This window comes from Bison bison, unplaced genomic scaffold (genome assembly GCF_000754665.1).
Source record: "Bison bison bison isolate TAMUID 2011002044 unplaced genomic scaffold, Bison_UMD1.0 scf7180017864309, whole genome shotgun sequence".
NCBI lineage: Eukaryota > Metazoa > Chordata > Mammalia > Artiodactyla > Bovidae > Bison > Bison bison.
In genome coordinates this window covers 4737620-4749273 of record NW_011494881.1, presented here as the reverse complement: position 1 = coordinate 4749273, position 11654 = coordinate 4737620, and the positions used below count along the sequence as shown (strand labels likewise).

The 11654-nt window shown below is 54.3% G+C and overlaps 1 protein-coding gene across 3 annotated transcripts in view; it reads right to left on the bottom strand.

The window, feature by feature from the left end:
- PALD1 (phosphatase domain containing, paladin 1) overlaps nt 1-11654 on the bottom strand; it is a 99251-nt gene that overhangs the window by 19045 nt on the left and 68552 nt on the right. The gene's annotated exons all lie outside the window — the stretch shown is intronic.

Here is an 11654-nt window from a genome sequence, read left to right as displayed (position 1 = left end):
ACTGCACACCCACACGCTCCAGACAGGCACACACGCACCACACACACCACACACGCTCCACACAGGCACACACGCCCCACACTCACACACACACCACACACGCTCCACACAGGCACACACGCCCCACACTCACATACATGCTACACACACTCCACATAGGCACACATGCCCCCCCACTCGCACACACACCACACATGCTCTACACAGGCACACACTGCCCCCACTCACACCACACACGCTCCACACAGGCACACATGCCCCAAACTCACACACACACACCACACATGCCCCACACAGGCACACACGCCCCCCCACTCACACACATCACACATGCTCCCCACAGGCACACACACACCACACACACTCCACATAGGCACACATGCCCCCCCACTCACACACACACCACACATGCTCTACACAGGCACACACGCCCCACACTCACATACATGCTACACATACCACACACGCTCTACACAGGCACACACGCCCCCATTCACACCACACGCTCCACACAGGCACACATGCCCCAAACTCACACACACACCACACATGCTCCACACAGGCACACACGCCCCACACTCACACACACACCACACACACTCCACATAGGCACACATGCCCCCCCACTCGCACACACACCACACATGCTCTACACAGGCACACACGCACCCCACTCACACCACACATGCTGCACACAGGCACACAAGCCCCCCACTCACACACACCACACACGCTCCACATAGGCACACACATACCATACACACAACACACGCTCCACACAGGCACACATGCCCCACACTCACATACACACCACACACGCTCTACACATGTGCACACGCCCCACTCACACACACACATGCTCTACACATGTACATATGCCCCACCACACACACCATACACATGTACACATGCCCTATCCTCACACACACACACTACTACATGTACACATGCCCCATTCCCACACACACACCACACACTCTACACATGTACACACACCCCATCCTCACAAACGCCACACACAATCACATACACCACACACTCACACATACCCCAGAGGAACTCAGTCACACACCCCACACACACTCACGAGCCTCACTATCACACACACCACATACACTCATACACACATACCATACACACTCTACACATGTACACACATCTTAATCTCACACACATACCACACACAGAGCCTCACAATCACACACACCATACATACACACACACCCCAGACACACTCACAGACTCTCACAGTCATATATACCATACACTCCACACACACTCTACACATATACAAACACACCACTCACATACTCCACACCCACAGACTCTCATAATCACACACACCACACATACACTCACACACACACCCCACTCACACACCACATTCTCATAGACACACCACACACAGATCCTCACAATCACACACAACACACATGCACTCATACATACACACCCCTCTTACACACCACATGCACCCAGTCACACATACCACACACACTCACGGACTCTCACAATCATATATACACTATACACACTCTACAGATATACAAACACACCACTCACATACTCCACACACACTCAGACTCTCATAATCACACACCCTACACACTCAACACACATACACACATCCCACACACAGAGACTCTCACAATTGTACACACCACACCCACACTCATACACATGTATGTATACACTCACAAATACCTCACTCACATACCACACACCCTCACTCACACACCCCACACAACCAGAGTCACACACACACTGCACACGTACACACACACACACAATCTCTCTCACACACACACTCTCTCCAAGGCTGGGGACAGGTCATAGAAAGACCACAGAAACAGAATTAGCAAGAGGTGCAGCGCTTCAGGGAAGGAAGAGGCTGGGATGGGACACAGACCCTTTTAAAGAGTGATCCCCGAGCACATTCTAGAAGGGCACAAGGTCTCTGCTAAGGGGAGAAGAGACTGCCAAGGGATTAAAGATAGTTTCCCAGACAGCGTGGATGCAGCTGGACCGTGAGGGCTTCCGTGGACTTGGATGGACAGTAAGCACCAGAAGGGGAAGACAGAGGTGAGGGTGGTACGAGGCAGGTGGGCATCGGGAAGGTGCCAGCTTGGCTGGAAGGAGGGTGCAAAGGGATGGGTTAGCACCCACTGGCAGCTGCCCTGGGCTGAGACGGCCGCCCTCTAATCACCTGCCCTGCATGCAGATGCCTGGGCCCCACCCCAGGCCAGACGAGCGTCTCCACAGGCTGGGCCTGGGCCTTGGATTGTGAAAAGTTCCCTGGGCATCTACAGAGCTTGGGCTGAGACTTCAGCACTGGGGGGCCACTGAAGGTCTGAGAGTAGGGGTGACCTGTTAATGGAGGACTCAGGGCAGACTGATGCTCAGGAGGAAGAAGGCTTACTCGGGGGCCTCTCCAGCTTCTCCTCAGCATGGGGGTCAGCGGGCAGCCGGGGGCACAGGCCCAGGACAAATAGGGCCAGCTCCCTGCCATAGGGTGTCCACCCCAACACCTGAGTGTGCCCCTTAAGCCCACCACAGATGGATCGCCACCAGGGGGAGCCCCGAGGACTGAACACCCCACCTCACCTCGCACCCTCCCTCTTCTCACCACCGCGCCACTGTTCCAGGCCTGGCCACCATCCAGGGCCCACAGCAGCCCTCTCTGCTCCAGGAAGAGGGTGCGGCATAGCGGCTGTACCTTCAGGCACCGGGAGCACCCAGGGGAGGGCACAGATGACTCCCAGCCCCCAGGAACCAGGAAGGGCGGTCTCCTAACAGCTGGGCCACAGCTGGAAGCCTTCCCACGCAGGCACACAATGTCAGTCTCATGCATCTCCTTTGGGAAGGCTCCCAGACGGGCCCTTACCCCAGACGTGACACAACCCACAGCACCCTGAACAGCGAGCTGGAGGAGACAGGCTCTCGGGGCCTGTGGCCCCTCCCGCATCTGCCTCGGGTGATTCGGCCTTTGGGGCCTCTGTCATCATTGCTCCCAGGGTCGGGAGTGGACGATCACTTGCACAGCTGGCCCCTCCCATTACCTTCCAGAAGCATCTCTGGAGCTTTGGGAACGGAGCAGGAGTGGAAGGCGGACAGTGAACGGGGCCCTACTGGAGTGAGGGGACCACGGCCAATGCCTTGACTCCCTGGGAGACGGGACTGGGTTCCGGTCCCAGTTCTGCCATTTAAACTCAGCCCCACGTCGCCAGGGATCAGAGAGCTCAGTAAAGTATGGTACAAGGAAATACCTATAAGCCCTGGGGAGCCACACGGGTCCAACCATTCATGGAACGGGGGGTGGGGGCCCGGCACAAAGGTGGGGCACACACAGGCCCTGCCCGCAGAGATGCCTGTGGTCTGGGGGAGGCAAAGGACAGCCGGCAAATACCCAGAGCAGCCGGATGGCGGGATCGAGGCAAGACGGGTAGCTGGAAGAGGAAGGGGCTCTGAGAGAAGGAGGATTTGAGGTGCATTAGGAAGAAGGGGGCAGGAAGGTGTCCTGAGAGGGGAGGAAAGGGTCAAAGAGTGAGGTGGGTTCAACGGAGGGAGTGGGGAGGAGTTTGTAGCAGCAAGGGACCTAGAGCCAGGGGAGCCCCGGACCCTACAGACAGAGGAGCCAGTGAAGGTTTCCGGTGGATGTGAGGGTGGGAATGGCCCCATGGCTGCTGCCTGGGTTAGATGACTGGGCAGGGTCAGGGCAGGATGCCTGTTGTTTTAGGAGTCAGGCAACCAAGTGCTCAAAAAAAAAACAAAAACTTTTTTTTTGTTTAGAAATTAAGCAGTGAACCAAAAATTAAAAAAAATTTTTTTACCTAAATATAAACTGTGGCCAACACAGCACAATTCTGCCTGTCTCTAAGGATGAATACGTCATACTGAGAAGCACTGGGCATCCACCACCCCATCCCTTACCCTGCTCCCCAATCTCCATCCAAAGGCCAGGAGCCTAGTTCAATACAGTTTCTTAGAGAGAAGGAAAGGAATTCACCCACTGTCCCACCAGGTGAGAGCCACTGCAAACTACTTTCGAGAGCTCAGAAGTAAGGTCCTGAGGTGTGAAGAGGCCCCAGCTCTGGGCTCAGCCCAGGGGCACCGCTGCACCAGCCCTTATCCTCTTGGCACCCGCTGCGGCTGGGGGGACACAATCCTGCCGTGCCCTGAAACTCCAGCAAGGATTCTGAGGACCATCTGGGGTGGAGAGGTCAAGTGATTCCTTCCGAGTCCTACTGGCAAGGTAGGGTAGAATTATCTCTAAATTCAGACCACCAGGTCAAGGTGACGCCTGACACCCGCCGGAAGGTTCCTTAGGTGCATCCTGCCAGACCGCAGTCTATGATTTGAGATAATGACCCATCTTCCTAGCAAAGCCCTGGTTTCCTCAAAATCACCCCATGTCAGCACTGTCTGGGGAGGAAGACAGGCCAGCTGCCTCCAGTAGATAAAAATAGTGGCTGTTTTTAAGTGGCCTGGCAGGCCAGGCTGTCATTAGCTGTGGCGGAGCAAAGGTTTCCTCATCCACTGGGGACTGAGCACGAAAATAGACAGGGCCCGGGAAAGGTGGCCCAGGCGCTGGGGAGGTCAGGTTTCTCACGCCTCCGTTCGACCCAGCATCAGCACGGGCCCAGCGGCGCCTGCAGTGGCTCCCCCGAAGCTCTGCTGCTCGCTGGACCACCTGGGAGAGCTCCACAGGGGCAGGGCCGGAAAGCCCCCCAGGTGTGCACAGGGCCCCTGAGCGCGGGTACCGGGTTGAGCATATTCGTGCAGATCTGATGATGAGATTCTGATATGCCCTCCAGCGACCCCGTGAGGGAAGAGGGACATCTCATGTTGCAGATGGGGCTCAGCAAGGTCGCAGAGTTCTAAGCTGGGACATGAATTCCAAAACTCCAGCTTTCCTACCAGCACCCTAGCCCCCTTCACCACATTCGAGTTCAGCCACTCCCTGCCTCACTCTTGGAGCTGTACTTTTACCCTCTTTCTTCCTCCTGTCTGGAATGCTTTCCCTTCGCCCAGCCAGGTGATGTTCATCTTGTCCCTCCAGGCCCTGGACAAGCCCTTGTTTTCCCAAGGCTCTGAACCATCCAGTCCCACAACCTGCCCTTCTTGGCTCCCATTCTCTGCACCAATTCGTTAACTACTACAATACATTCCATCATGAGGGTTTCTTTTTTTTTTTCTTAGGCCATGTCATACAACATGCGGGATCTTAGTTCTCAGACCAGGGATTGATCGAATCCATGCCCCCTTCATTGGGAGCTCAGAGTCTTAACCACTGGGCCACCAGCAAGGTCCATCATGAAGGTTTCTGACTGCTTCTCCAAGGCATGACTGGTCTCCTCAAGACAACGATAAGTTGGGGCAGACGTCAGATTATAAGCAGTTTCCATCTCTGCCTCCCCACCACAGCCCCAAGTGTCTGACCAGGACCCGGTGTGCAGAGGGCGCCTGACTAGTCAATGGACACTCACTTCCTAGGTCATGTCACCCTTTCAGTGTCACCGGGGACCGAAAGTGCAAGCAGGACCCTGCGGACTCCCACACACACACCTGCATCGGGACTCAGACGTGCAACCACTGCTCATGAGCTCCACGGGGATACAGTTCAGACTCCACAATTCCACCCGCACCCCAAACGGACCTTGGGAGCCCTCCCCAAACCTGACCTGCCCATAACTTGCCCTCTTAGAGGAAATTCCATCCTTCCTGCTGCTTAGGCCCGAACTTGACATTTCTCCTCGACCTCTCCCTTTCTCAGCCCCAGTTTTGTTTAGTTCAGTCACCGAGTCATGTCTGACTCTTCAAGACCCCATGGACGGCAGCACGCCAGGCTTCCTGGTCCCTCACCATCTCCCAGAGTTTGCCCAAGTTCATGTCCATTGAGTTGGTGATGCCATACAACCACCTCATCCTCTGTCACCCTCTTCTCCTTCTGCCCTCAATCTTTCCCAGCACTGGGGTCTTTTCTAATGTGGGTCTCAGCCCCACATCCAACCAATAAGAAAATCCCACCGACTCTACATCAACAGACTCCCAGAAGTTGTTCCGGTAAAGCCACCACATCTCAGGGACAGCTCCTGCCGGCCTCCCTGCCACTGCCCTCACCCCCGTCCCTGCCGTCTCTTCTCCCCACAGCACCAGTGTGAGCCTGCAAGAACGTGGAGCCATTACTGGAGCCCCCTGCTGCCCTCTCCCTGCCTGCTCCCCAAGAACGAGCCCTCCTTTGGTAACCACTGCTCTCCAGTTGAAGCAGGGTTCAGATTGGTCAGGAGATTGACAGCACTCAAAGATAGTCAGTTTCTAGACTTCCCTGGTGGGCCAGTGGTTAAGACTCCAAGCTTCCAATGCAGGGGACATGGGTTCAATCCCTGGTCAGGGAACTAAGATCCAACATGCTGAAATATGCAGCCAAAATACTAAAAAAAAAAAAAAAGATGGCAGTTCCTAAGGGGCAGGGTTGCCAAATTCAGACCCCACCCTTCTTCTCAAAGTTCAATGCTACCCTCTCCTTGGGGGCTCCACATGAGTCCCTACAGACTCCATCCTCAGGCCTGTGGGGAAGAGGGGCCTCAAGCCCAAGGAAGCTTTCCACACCTAATCCCCAAGAAGGATTAGGCCCTCAGCCCAGACGTGGGTAACTGGCTTTCCGAAGATGTCATATTTTGATCAGCACTTTCAAAGCATGAAGGAGCTAAACTTGGCACCATGGGCTTCTCTGTGTCCTGTTCATTCAACAAACACTGTCACGCATAGGCCAGACTCTGGGATTCAGGGCCGACCAGATACGGTGCCAGCCTCAGGAGCCCACTGTCCCTGCACACGACCCAGGGAGTCTGCCTGGTGTCCCAGCTACCCTACAGCCCACTCCCACATCATCCGTACCCAGGCTGGTGCTCACCATCACCCCTCAAAGCAGGCCGGGCAGCAGCAGTGAACCCAAGCGACAGATGGAAAAACAGAGATCCAGGCAGGTCAAAGTGATGGGCCCGCGGCTGCACCGGAAGTTACCAGCAGAGCCTGGGCTAACACCCAGGTTACCAACCCCCACTAGGGCTGTCAGTCACTGGAGAAGAGCGTCCTCTCCTGGAGACCAACGATGTGGACAAAGAACCAAAAGGCACAGAGATGCTGGGGGCCAGTTTCCTGTTTAATCACGCAGTGACTATCCCCTCGTCCCCCTTCCATCCACTCATGGGCAGACGTCCATGGAGTCCTGCCCGAGCCAGGCAGGGTCTGAGTCAGGGTTTCAGGATGAGCCCTTGTGCATGGAACAGAGACGATCCAGCAGAAAGAGTCAACTCCAGTGACAACCACAAACTTGACAACAACAGCTGTGAGCACACAGGCTGGGTATCAGGCGAGGGGGGAATATGCTGGGGCTGAGATGTGGACCCCTTCTAAACCACTGAAAACCCCAAGTCTGATGGTGCCTGCTCGAAAACCATGCCTGGCACACCATCCGTGCTCAGTGGATGGACGCTGTTGAAGAAACCAGGCAAGTACACCCGGAGGATGGAAGCAGTTCCAGCTCAGCCATATGATGGGAAAGAAGGAAAAGCTAAGGAGGACTCAGACTGAGAGCATGAGCCTACTCACACTCATTCATGCATTCACGCTTACACACAGACCTACAGACACCCACCCCATCTGAAAGCTGCTCACCAATCCACTGGCTCTATTTTGGGCCGAGGTTAAAGAGCCTCAGGAAGGATCCTCTGTCGTGTTTTACGCGACAGCTCACAGCACTCCAGGACTGCTCTAACTGCCGACCTAAGACACTTTACCTACCGGGATGAGGTCTCCAAGGAACAACTCTGGCCAAGCCAGAGTCTTGGAGAGACCGAGAGAGACCCCATGTGGGGGTCAGGGCCAGAGCTGTCTCTCTCTACATTTTTCTTAAGAAATAATCTTAGTCCTTGGGGCTGAGCTGGACCTCTCTGACCTCTTAGCAATCCAGGGTGGTGCATCCAGGCTTCCTTGCCAACCCTTTTATTCTGCCACAAAAGAACTGTTCCCTGGGTTGTGGCAGTGAGGAAAGGAATGTGGGCCGAGGAGTTGGGAGACAGGTTCTGATCCTGCCTTCAGCTGGTCACAAAACTTCATTAGGCCTCAGTGTCTCCCTCAGGAAAATCGGTCTAATAAAACCCACCCTCGCCTCCTCCCCAGCTGTTCTGTGGACCCAAGGAAAGAGAAGGAAGTTCTCAGAAAACTCAAAAAGAACAGCTCAAAGTTAAAGCATCAGTCTATAAAATAAACCTCAACTTGAGACCAAGGGACATTTTACATCTCCCTCTGTGGCTACCTTCACCTCAGATTTTCCTCAACCTCTTTCTGAAGGGATGGAAGAGAGACAACCATACTGCTTTAAACACAAAACCAATACAGAATTTACATCACTAGCCAAGGCTAAGGAAAAGTACCCCTGGCATTAATGATTCTAACAGGACTTCCTGCAGGAGCCCTGACCTTGGTTTCTGTCACAAATATTTTCCCTTTCCAGGCCCAGCAGGAAACAACTCATCCACCAGATGGTGTCACCACGGTGGGCTGGTGGCCATCTTGGATTCTCCTCAGTCAGGGGCCCAGCCTTCTCACCTCTACCCCAACTTCATGGAGTGGCTTAGTTCAAAGCATTTTCCCTTTCATTTTTCCATTTGAGGTTTTTTTTTTAAACACCCTGAGCATTCTGGCCCCTTCACATACATGGGGTGATCGGGCCCAGACCCAATCTCACTGACAGTTTGGAATGGAGGAGGCATCATGAGCTGCAGCCCAGAGGCCCAGCAGCCTGAGGCAGGCCTCAGTGGAGAGAGGTGCCCAGGCTGCTATATCAGGGAAGGTCTGTCTCTATGGAAAATGTGTGTGCAGATTTGGTCCCACGCCCTTCTATAGCCATGACCTGAGTCTGAAATGGGTTCTTGTCTTCTGGCCCCCTTCCCCTACACAGGCTGGGAATACAAGGGCCAGGGCCGTGGTTTCCAGGTTGTACTGTTCTCCCAGTGGGGCTGGAGGTGGGCGAGGGAGGGGAAATGGTGCTTCTCCTCCTCAGCAGCAGTGTGGCGCAGCGGCCAGGGCCTGACCTGGGACTCAGGGGCTGGGGTCCCGCCCTCCTCCTGCTGTCATCTACCAGCTGTGTGTTCTTGGGCAAGCCCGGTGCCTCCCCTCCTCAACTGGAGGTAATGTTACAGGCTGCCTTGGTCGGGCATGGGCACACAGTGAAGACTGGGCCAGACCATGGATGTGAAAATGTACAGTCAGCTTGGCAAGGATACCTCCCAGTTGGCCAAGGACACATGGGGCCTGGGTCCTCCCACCTCCAGCAACTCCCAGCCTTCCATCCACCTCCCCTCTCTCAGACCACCCCCACCTAGTCAGCCCCAGACCCTCAACACAGACTCCAGTGCCATCCGGGTCTGCAGGAACATTAGGGCTCACCAAGTCCCTCCCTTCGGCTTCAGGGAAGCATCTCCCAAAGCTCCTCTGGGAATGGCAAATCTAGGGGAAAGCAAGCACTGGCCCTGCCTTCGTGTCCTCGCAGCATGTAGGGGGAGTCCCTTTCTGGAAGCGCTGCAATCAATTAATGCAGAGGGAATGAGAGAGCCAAGATATCACCGTTTTGTAAACCCTGAATAAAATAAGGAATCCAGAAGATGAGCACCAGAGGCTGCCAGCTCACAAGAGAGACCACAGGACCTTCCAGGGCCCTGCGGCAGCACACAGCATCACCCACAACTGTGCCAGCCAAACACCAAGCCAAACCTGATGGAGCCAGGGCTCTAGGTTTACAGGGAGCACAGGGACTGCGACACAGGCTCGACAAACCCTGTGGTGCAATCAGCAAGATCTGGACTACCGGGCGCCCAGGAAGATAACCGGTTACCTCATCACACTCACTTCAGGGGAGGAAAGGAGGGCGAATGTTCTATGTTCATTGAGACTTAAAGTCTCATCAGATAAATGCCACATGTGGATCTTTTGGGTTCTTATACAACTGCAGAAAGACCCTGGGAGACTAGTAAGAAAATCTAACACCAACTAGGTATTGCAGGGTGAGAAATCACTATTGTTTTAGGTGTGATAATGGCATTACGATGGTCTTTTTTAAAAGATCCCTTCTCTAATGTATATGCTGAAATATTTCAGAGAAAGTAATATTCAGTCTAGGACTTGCTTCAGAATAATCCAGAGAGGGTGGTGGGCAGCACTGGCAGGGCTTCAGATGAGAGAAGACTGGTCTTGATTCCTGAAGCTGGGAACACAAGGGTTCATGGAATTATTCTCCCTACTTTGACATTTTCCAAAATAATTACAAAAAATAAGTTCCTACTTTTCAATTCAGTCAATAATCCTACTTCTAAGAATCAGCCTACAGAACCAAGCCATGTGGATGAAAGAGCAGCACACGCCGTGAGATCCACGGTACCATCACCTGCTCAGAGAACAACAGGAAGCAATCTCATGGGCCACCTCCACAGGAAGAGCAGGGGACGCTGGGACGTGCCCACTCCACCACGTTATCACGCCAACATTACATTTGGGGATATAAAGGGTATTCAACAGACAGGCTAAAAAGTCCACGAGCCCCAACTATTTATTTATGAGCCTCTCCTCATTCTCCTAGAAAGTAATCTCAGTGAAGCGTCACTCACTATTCCATCCCCAGACACAGGACAGGCACTCAGCAAGCAATGTGCTAACTGAGTACACGTTTCAATCCAAGAACATCATCCAGGTGAACACACAGGACAGCCCGGGCACCTATCACGATCCTCCTGTTAGAGGACATATGTGCACAGGCACACAGACTAGAAAGAGAAGGCAAGCTGAAACCATTCCTGGGAGACTGGGTAATGGTCTGATATCGTTCCCATAACCACAAAAAAAGCAACAAACAGTCCTCATCACTGTTGTGTGGCCTCACGGTGCAGATGGAGACTCACACACGCTCTGAGCCCTCCTTCCTGATCCTCAACAGAGCAGCGACCTCCACACCCTCCCGCTCGTCTCCACCGAGGGCCCTGAAATGGTTCTACTGCCGGCAGAAGTGCACTCGCCGAGTTCCAGGAGTTGTTTTCTTACTTGCTTGTGATCAGGGTGTAAGCTGACTGTTGGGCCTGGCCGGGAAGGGAAATGCACTGTTTGAGGGTTCTGGGGTGCAGGGCAGGAAGCCGAGGAGCCGTGTGCTGCAGAGGGTTTCAGAATCCCAAGGCAGTGGGCTCCTGGGAGGAAACCTTGAGGTGAACAGAGTGCGGACTGGATCTGGAATGTTGCCAGGCAAGTGGACAGCTGATGTAGGTGGTACGCCCACTGCCAGGCAGAGGTTCTGGGGCTCTAGCTGGGCAAACAAGCGTATACGTGCAGCACTCTGGCCTGCTCTGAGCAGACGCTGCAGTCTCCATTGGAGAGCACCTCAGGGCTTCTGGCTTGAAACCAGAGGGCAGGGATCTACAAACACAGCCATGTACCAGAAGTGAGACACAGCTGCCAAATTCCAGAGGAGTCAGTCCATCGGGGGAAACGGGAGAGGGAACAGCTGCCTTCTGGAGCCTCAGCAAGCCCCCCGCAGCCCACTAGGGCAACAAGGACCAAGACCTGAGGTCAAGGGCATCAGGGGAGGGGCTCAGGGCTGGGAGGGAGGG